The 8,377-nt window shown below is 35.4% G+C and overlaps 1 long non-coding RNA gene across 1 annotated transcript; it reads right to left on the reverse strand.

Moving 5' to 3' along the window:
- Positions 1 to 2,061: 2,061 nt before the first annotated feature.
- On the reverse strand, positions 2,062 to 7,220 carry LOC116532333. Its single transcript, XR_004260823.1, has 4 exons — positions 7,210 to 7,220; positions 6,017 to 6,023; positions 2,293 to 2,297; positions 2,062 to 2,167 (listed from the first exon to the last, which is right to left on the reverse strand). It is a non-coding gene; the product is annotated as an uncharacterized LOC116532333 (long non-coding RNA).
- Between the last annotated feature and the right edge of the window lie 1,157 nt (positions 7,221 to 8,377).

The following is an 8,377-nucleotide window of genomic DNA, read 5'->3' on the forward strand; positions in this document are numbered from 1 at the left end:
ATTGTTTTAGTTTTATCCTAGAATATTGCATACAGTGAAAATATTGTGCAAACATAAATGAGAAATAAAGTCTTTGCAAGACAAATGAAATCTTAGGAATTTTGTCTACACCAGGCCTGTCCTAGAAGAAATGCTAAAAGGAGATTTTTTGTCTGAGAGAAAAGATCATCAGCAAGCATAAGAAATCATTTGAAGGTATAAAGCTTACTAGTAAAACTAAGTAAAAAGACAAATACAGGATAACACGGTAATTGTGTGTAAACGACTAATATTTTGAGTAGAAAGACTAAAAGACAAAAAGTATCAAAATAATAGCTACAAAAACATTTTAAATGCTAGAAAGTAAAATAGAAATAATACATAGCAAAAAGTTAAAATATGGGGATGCAAATTTAATGATAGAGGTTTTTTTAAAAATTTTCATTTCAATTGTTTGTTTGTTGTTAATGTTTTTATCAGAGTTCAGTTGTAAGCAGCTTAAAATAATGGATTATAAGATGTTATTTTGAAACCTCATGGTAACCTCAAATCGAAACACCTACAAAATATATGCACACAAAAGCAAAAAAAAAAAAAAAAATTAAAACATGCTACCAGAGAAAGTCACTCTTACACAATGGAATACAGGTATGAAGAAAGAAAGAGATTACTACAAAACAATCTGGAAATAAATAACAAAATAGGAACAGTCTTTTTGTATCAGTAATAGCATTTAATTAAAATAGACCACATTTTCCAATCAAAAGATATTGAGTGGATCAGTGGATTAAAAAGACACATGACTCAACTATATGCTGCCTATGATAAACTGATTTCATCTCTAAAGAAGTACATAGAGTGAAAAAAGGGATAATAAAAGATATTTGATGCAAATAGAAGCCAAAAAAGAGTAAGACTTGCTTTAATTGGAAGAGGTAAAATATATTTCAAGACACAAATAATAAAAATAGGCGAAGTACATCATTATATGATATAAAACAGCAAAAACATATACATAGACCAACAGAATGAAATAGGGAAACCTGAAATAAAACTGCACAACTACAACCAACTAATGTTCTACAAAGTTTACAAAAATAAACAATAGGGAAAGAATTCCTTATTAAATAAATGTTGCTAGAAAAACTATATGGAGAAGAATAAAATTGAACATTGACCTCTCACTATATACAAAAATTAACTCAAGATGGATTAAAGTCTTAAATATAAGATCTTCAGCTATAAAAATCCTAAAAGAAAACCTAAAAATCGGACTTCTAGTCATAGGCCTAGGCAAAGATTTTATGGCGAAGATGCCAAAAGTGACTGCAACAAAACCAATAATTGATAAGTGGCACTTAATTAAACTAAAGAGCTTCTGTGCAGCAATATAAACTATCAGCAGTAAAGAAACAACCTACAGAATGGGAGAAAATATTTGGAAACCATCCATCCAAAAAAGATGTAATATCCAGAATCTATGCAGAGCAAGTTAATAATCAATAAGAAAACAACCCAACTAAAAAGTGAGCAGAGGACATGAACAGATGCTTTTCAAAATAAGACATACACAACAAGCCAACAAACATATGAAAAGTGTTCAATATGACTAATAACTAGAGAAATACAAAACAAATATTCAATGAGATCCCATCTCATATGAGTCAGAATGGCTATTACTAAAAAACCAAAAATAAACAGATACAGATAAGGTTGTAGAGAAAAGAGAATTCTGATGGGAATGTAAATTAGTTTAGCTCTTGTGAAAAGCATTGCAATGATTTCTCAAAGAACTCAAAGCATAATTATCATTCTAATGAGAAATTCCACGACTGGGTATATATTCAAAGGAATATAAATTGTTCTATCATAAAGTTACATACACTCTTATGTTCATCTCAGTACTATTCTCAATAGCAAAGACATGGAATCTACTTAAATGTCCATCAATTGTAGACTGGATAAAGAATTTATGGTACATATTCACCATAGAATACTATGCAATCATAAAAAAAGAATGAGATTATGTCCTGTGAGGCAAAACAAGGAACCAAACTGGAGGTCATTATCCTAAGTAAGCTAATACAGAAATAGAAAACTAAATACTGCACGTTCTCACTTATAAGTGGGAGCTAAACATTGAGTACACATGGACACAAGGAAGTGAACAACAGATACCAGGGTGTACCTAAGGGCGGGGGTTGAGAGGAGAGAGAGGATTCCAAAACTACTTATAGAGCACTGTACTTATTACCTTGTAACCTAATATGTATACTAAATCCCCAGGATAAACGATTTACCTATATCACAAACTTGTGCTTGTATGCCTGAAAGTAAAATAAAAGTTAAAATAAAAAAGAAAAATTACAAATTAGGGATGACGTTTTCTACTTAGGCAAAGGGATGCTTAGAAGTGCAAACCTCAGCATCCTGCAATATGCCCTTATAACAAACTTGTGCATGTATACTTGTGCATGTATATCTACAACAAAATAATGTCATTCAGCATAAACAAGTAGGATTCACTTTAGGGATGCAAGAATACTTCCACATATGCTAATCAGTAAATGTGATACATTGTGTCAACAGAATTAAAAACAAAATCACCTAATCATTTAAATTTAGATGAAAAAATATTCGATAAAATTCAACATCTCTTTATAATAAAAACTCTCAAAATATTAGGCATAACATAAACAGACATTAATACAATGAAAGCAATATGGCAGACTCACAGCTTGTGTCTTACCAAAGATAAAAACAAAAACAAAAAACAAATAAACAAAAAACAACCCTGAAAGCCTTTCTCTTAAGATCTGGAACAAGACAAGATTTCTCACTTTTACCAGTGTTAATATATCACAAATGAGAAGTTCTAGAGAATGCAGTTAGATAAGAAAAAGAAGTGCATACACACTGAAATAGAAGGAATCAAATTATTCTTGTTTGCAGATGATATAATCTTATATCTAGATAAACCTCACGTCACCACCAAAAAACTTTTAGAACTAATAAACAATGCAGTAGAGTTTCAGGGCACACAATCAACATATAAAACTTACTATTATTTCTGTATGCCAACAGCAAACAATCTGAAAAATAAATCAAGAAAACAATCCCATTTACAATAACTACAAATTAAATGAATTACCTAGAAATAAACTTAACTGAAGTAAAATATCTCTACAACAAAAACTGCAAACCATTGATGATGCAAATTGAGAAATATATAAAAATAGATTTTTCTGTTCATGTATTGGAAGAATAAATATTGTTAACATGTTCATGCTACTCAAATCTATCTACAGATTCAATGCAGTGTTTATCCATATGCTAATAATATTTAGGATTTTCTAGGTATGGTTAAATTATCAGTGAACAGGCAATTTGACTTCCTCTTTTCCAATTTGGATGTCTTTTATTTTATTTCTGTAACCTAGTTGCCATGATGAGGACTTCCAGTAATATGTTGAATACGAATTATAAAAGGGGGGCATGCTTGTTTTGTTCTACTTCTTAGAGGGAAGTGGGACAAAATATATTATACATAAGATAACATATGTAATTTTTATGTATTATATACATATTATATCTCATATGTGTTGTATGTATAATTAGTATATACTATATACATATTATACTGGTATTATACTAGTATCATTCTTTTTGGGTTTTTATATATACATACACACACATGTATATGTGTACATATATATATGTATATACACACACATGTATTATGTTGTCTCATGTATATGTTTTCCTATTTCCATCTAAGATATGTGTTTTTTTTCTGGAGTCTTTATTCTGGTCTTTCTCTCTGTCTTTCTCTCTCTCTCTCTCTCTCTCTCTATATATATATATATATATATATACACACACACATATACATATATATATACACACACACACACACACACACACGTATACGTGTATATATATACACACACACATATATATACACATGTGTACATGTGTCTTTTTTTTCTGGAGTCTTTATTCTGGTCTCTCTCTATACACACACACACACACACACATACACGTGTATGTAACACGTGTATGTGTGTGTGTGTGTGTGTGTGTATGTATATGTGTGTCTTTTTTTTCTGGAGTCTTTATTCTGGTCTCTCTCTATACACACACACACACACACACATACACGTGTATGTAACACGTGTATGTGTGTGTGTGTATATACATATACACGTATACGTATATATATATACATACACATATATGTGTGTGTGTGTATATATATACACACATATACACGTATATATATATACGTGTATATATACACATATATGTGTGTGTGTGTATATATATACATATACATATAGAGAGAGAGAGAGAAAGAGAGAGAGAGAGACCAGAATAAAGACTCAAGAAAAAAAAGACACATATACACATGTATATGTACACACATATACATATACATATATATGTATATGTGTGTGTGTATATATATATATATATATATAGAGAGAGAGAGAGAGAGAGAGTGAGAGAGAGAGAGAGAAAGAGAGAGAGAGAGAGAAACCAGAATAAAGACTCCAGAAAAAAAAAAGACCCGTATCTACAGCCAAAGAATTAACTAATCTTTGTCAAAATCAACAAGAACTTAAACTGGGGAAAGAACACTGCTTTCAATAAATGGTGCTTTGAAAACTGAATTATCATATGCAAAGGCATAAAATTGGATTACTATTTCCTACCATATACAAAAATCATCTAAAAATGAATTAAAGGCTTAAGTGCATGACCTGAAAGTATAAAAATACCAGCAGGAAACCTAGGGAATAGTCTTCAAGCCATTGGTCTAAGTAAACAATTCATGACTAGGACCTCTAAAACAGAGGCAATGAAAACAAAAATATACAAATTGGGCTTAAATTGGAAAAAAAAAAAAAACCAACTTCTGGGCTGAAAAAATAATCAATTTGAGTGAACAGAAAACCTTTGGAGTGGGAGAAAATACACACACACGAAAAAATACATGGTTATTAAAAATTATTCAACATCATGAAGCATCAGAGAAATGCAAATTAAAACAACAATGAGATATCATTTTCCACCAGTAAGAATCCTTAGTATTAAAAAACCAACACATAACATATGTAGGTGAGTAAGGAGAAAAAAATCAACTCTTACACAGTGCTTCTTGGACATCTGTTTGTCTTCTTCTGAAAAATGTATACTCATATTCTTAGCCCACAGAATGAAAGAAAATTGTATTAGTTAATTCTTACACTGCTAATAAAGACTTACCAACACTGGGTAATTTATAAGAGAAATAGGTTTAATTGACTCACAGTTCAGCATGGCTGGGGACACCTCATGAAACTTATAATCATGGTAGAAGGGGAAGCAAACATGTCCTTCTTCATATGGCAGAGGAAAAAGAAGTGCAGAGTGAATTGGTGGAATGCTTCTTATGAAATCATCAGATCTTGTGAGAATATACCCACTATCATGAGAATAGCATGGAGAAGACTGCCCCCACTATTCAAAGACCTTACACTGGGTCTTTCCCATGACATGTGGGGATTATGGAAACTACAGTTGAAGATGAGATTTAGGTGGGGACACAACTGAACCATAATCATTCTACCCTGGCCACACCCAAATCTCATTTTCTCACATTTGAAAACACAGTGATGCCTTTCCAAAAGTCTCCCAAAGTCTTAACTCATTCCAGCATCAATCCAAAATTTCTAGTTCAAGGTCTTATCTGAAACAAGGCAAGTTCCTTTTGCCTCTGAACCTGCAAAATAAAAAGCAAGTTAGTAATCGCCTAGATACAATGGGGGTTTAGGTATTGGAAACCAATAAGGCATTCATTAAACCTTAAAGTTCCAAAATGATCTCCTTTGACTCTATGTCTTATATCCAGGTCATACTGATGCAACAGGTGGGCTCCCACAGCCTTGGGCAGCTCCAACCCTGTGGCTTTGCAGGTAGAAGCTCCCCTCCTAACTGCTTTCACAGGTTGGAATTGAGTGTCGGTGGCTTTTCTAGTTGAATTGTGCAAGCTGACTGTGGATCTACCATTCTAGGGTTTGGAGGATAGTGGCCCTTTTCTCACAGCTCCACTAGGTAGTGCTCAAGTGGGGACTCTGTGTAGGGTCTCTGGCCCCACATTTCACTTCTGTACTTCCCTAGCAGAGGTTCTCCATGAAGTTTTCATCCCTGAAGAAAACTTCTGCCTGGAAATTCAGGCCTTTTCATACATTCTCTGAAATCTAGATGGAGTTTCCCCAACTTCAGTTGTAAAATTCTGTGTACCTGAAAGCCCAACACCACATGGAAGTTGCCAAGCCTTGGGGCTTGCGTCCTCTGAAGCAATTGCCTGAACTCAATGTTGGCTTATTTTAGCCACAGCTTTAGCAGCTAGGACACAAGGCCCCAAGTCCCAAGCCCTGCACACAGCAGAGAAGCCCTTGACCCAGCACAGGAAACCATTTTTTTCTCCTAAGTCTCTGGGCCTGTTATGAGAGGGGCTGCTGTTAAAGTCTCAGACATTTTCCCCATTGTCTCGGTGGTTAACATTTGGCTCCTTGTTACTTATGCAAATTTCTGCAGCAGACTTGATTTTCTCCCCAGCGATTGAGTATTCATTTTCTCTTGCATTGTCATGCTGCATATTTTTCAAAGTTTTATGCTATACTTTCTTTTGAAAGCTTTACTGCTTAAGCATTTCTTCAGTCAGATACCCTCAATCATCTTTCTCAAATTGGAAGTTCCACAGATCTCTAGGCAGGGGCAAAATTCCACCAGTCTCTTTGTATAGAAAGAGTGACATTTACTCCAGTTCCCAACAAGTTTCTCATCTCCATCTGAGACCACCTAAGCCTAGACTTTGTTTTTCGTTATCACTCTCAACATTTTGGTCAAAGCCATTTAACAAGTCTTTAGCAAGCTCCAAACTTTTCCACATCTTCCTGTCTTCTGAGCCCTCCAAGTCTCTAGGAAGTTTGAAATTTTCCCACATTTTTCCATCTTCTGAGCCTTCTAAACTTTTCCAACCTGTGCCTGTTACTCATTTCCAAAGTTGCTTCCACATTTTGGGGTATCATTATAGCAATGCCATACTACCTAGTACCATTTAACTGTATTAGTTCATTCTCATGTTGCTAATAAAAACATACATAAAATTGGATAATTTGTAAAGAGGTTTAATTGACTCAAAGTTCTGCAGAGATGGGGACGTTTCAGGAAACTTAAAATCACAGTGAAAGGAAAGGCAAACATGTTCTTCACATGATGCAGGAATGAAAAGTACAGAGCAAATGAGGGGGAAAAGCTCCTTATAAAGCCACCAGATCTCGTAAAAACTCACTATCATGAGAATGATGACACATGGTCTTTGGGTTGTCACTTTTCTGACAAGAAACCTAGTGGCACCTTTGCCTGAGTTTTCCTCCAGCCCACTGGGCTTGTTCCATCCATTCAGCTTGGCAGGCTGTGCTCAGCTCAAACTACCAACCTGGATCTGACACCTCCAAGGGAGACTATGAGTCAGGCATGGAGCAATGAGGGGTGTGTGAATGAGTGTGGGGTCTGGGCACTGTACAGTCAGACACACTGTGCCATGGGGTGGGCAGGCCCAGGTGGTGGCATGGGTGCCAGCTGTCTGTGAGGCTGCAGCTGGACAAGCAAATTCCATGGCTGGCACCAGAGAATGCAGTGCTGCATAAAAGCTTGAAACACCAGTAACTACAGGGCCCCAAAGAGAAAGTCACAGCCCGGAGTTGGGGAGCTCCCAAGTCTGGGCTTCTCATAGGGGTACAGCTCTTCTCTCCTTCTCTTCACCTGCAATGTGGCAAGCAAGGGGCATGTTTTAGCCCTGTTTGTGTTACAGCTCTTTTAGCCTCACCATTTAATGGTTCTTGAGTTTTTGTCTTGTGACGAGGAAGATTGAGTGTTTTGATTTGGCTATTTACCCACCCAAATCTCATTTTGAATTGTAGCTCTCATCATTCTCACATGTTGTGGGAGGGACCTGGTGGGAGATAATTAAATCACTAGGATGGTTTTCTCCATACTATTCTTGTGGTAGTGAATAAGTCTCACAAGATCTGATGGTTTTATAAGGGGAAATCTTTTTTCACTTGGTTCTCATTTCTTGCCTGTCACCAGGTAAGATGTGCCTTTCACCTTTCACTGTGATTGTGAGGCCTCCCTGGCCACGTGAAACTGTGAGTCCGTTATACCTCCCTTTCTTTACCAATTACCCAGTCTCAGATATGCGTGTATCAGCAGTGTGAAAACAAACTAATACAATGAGGTATGCAGAAACGTGAAGGACAAGCAAGACAACGAGCTTTATCGAGCAATAGAACAGCTCAAAGTAGACCCAAAGTCGGCAGCTCCTCTCTGCAGGCAGAGTGTCCTAACA

Source organism: Sapajus apella, unplaced genomic scaffold (genome assembly GCF_009761245.1).
Source record: "Sapajus apella isolate SASKATOON/1434 unplaced genomic scaffold, GSC_monkey_1.0 scaffold75, whole genome shotgun sequence".
Lineage (NCBI taxonomy): Eukaryota > Metazoa > Chordata > Mammalia > Primates > Cebidae > Sapajus > Sapajus apella.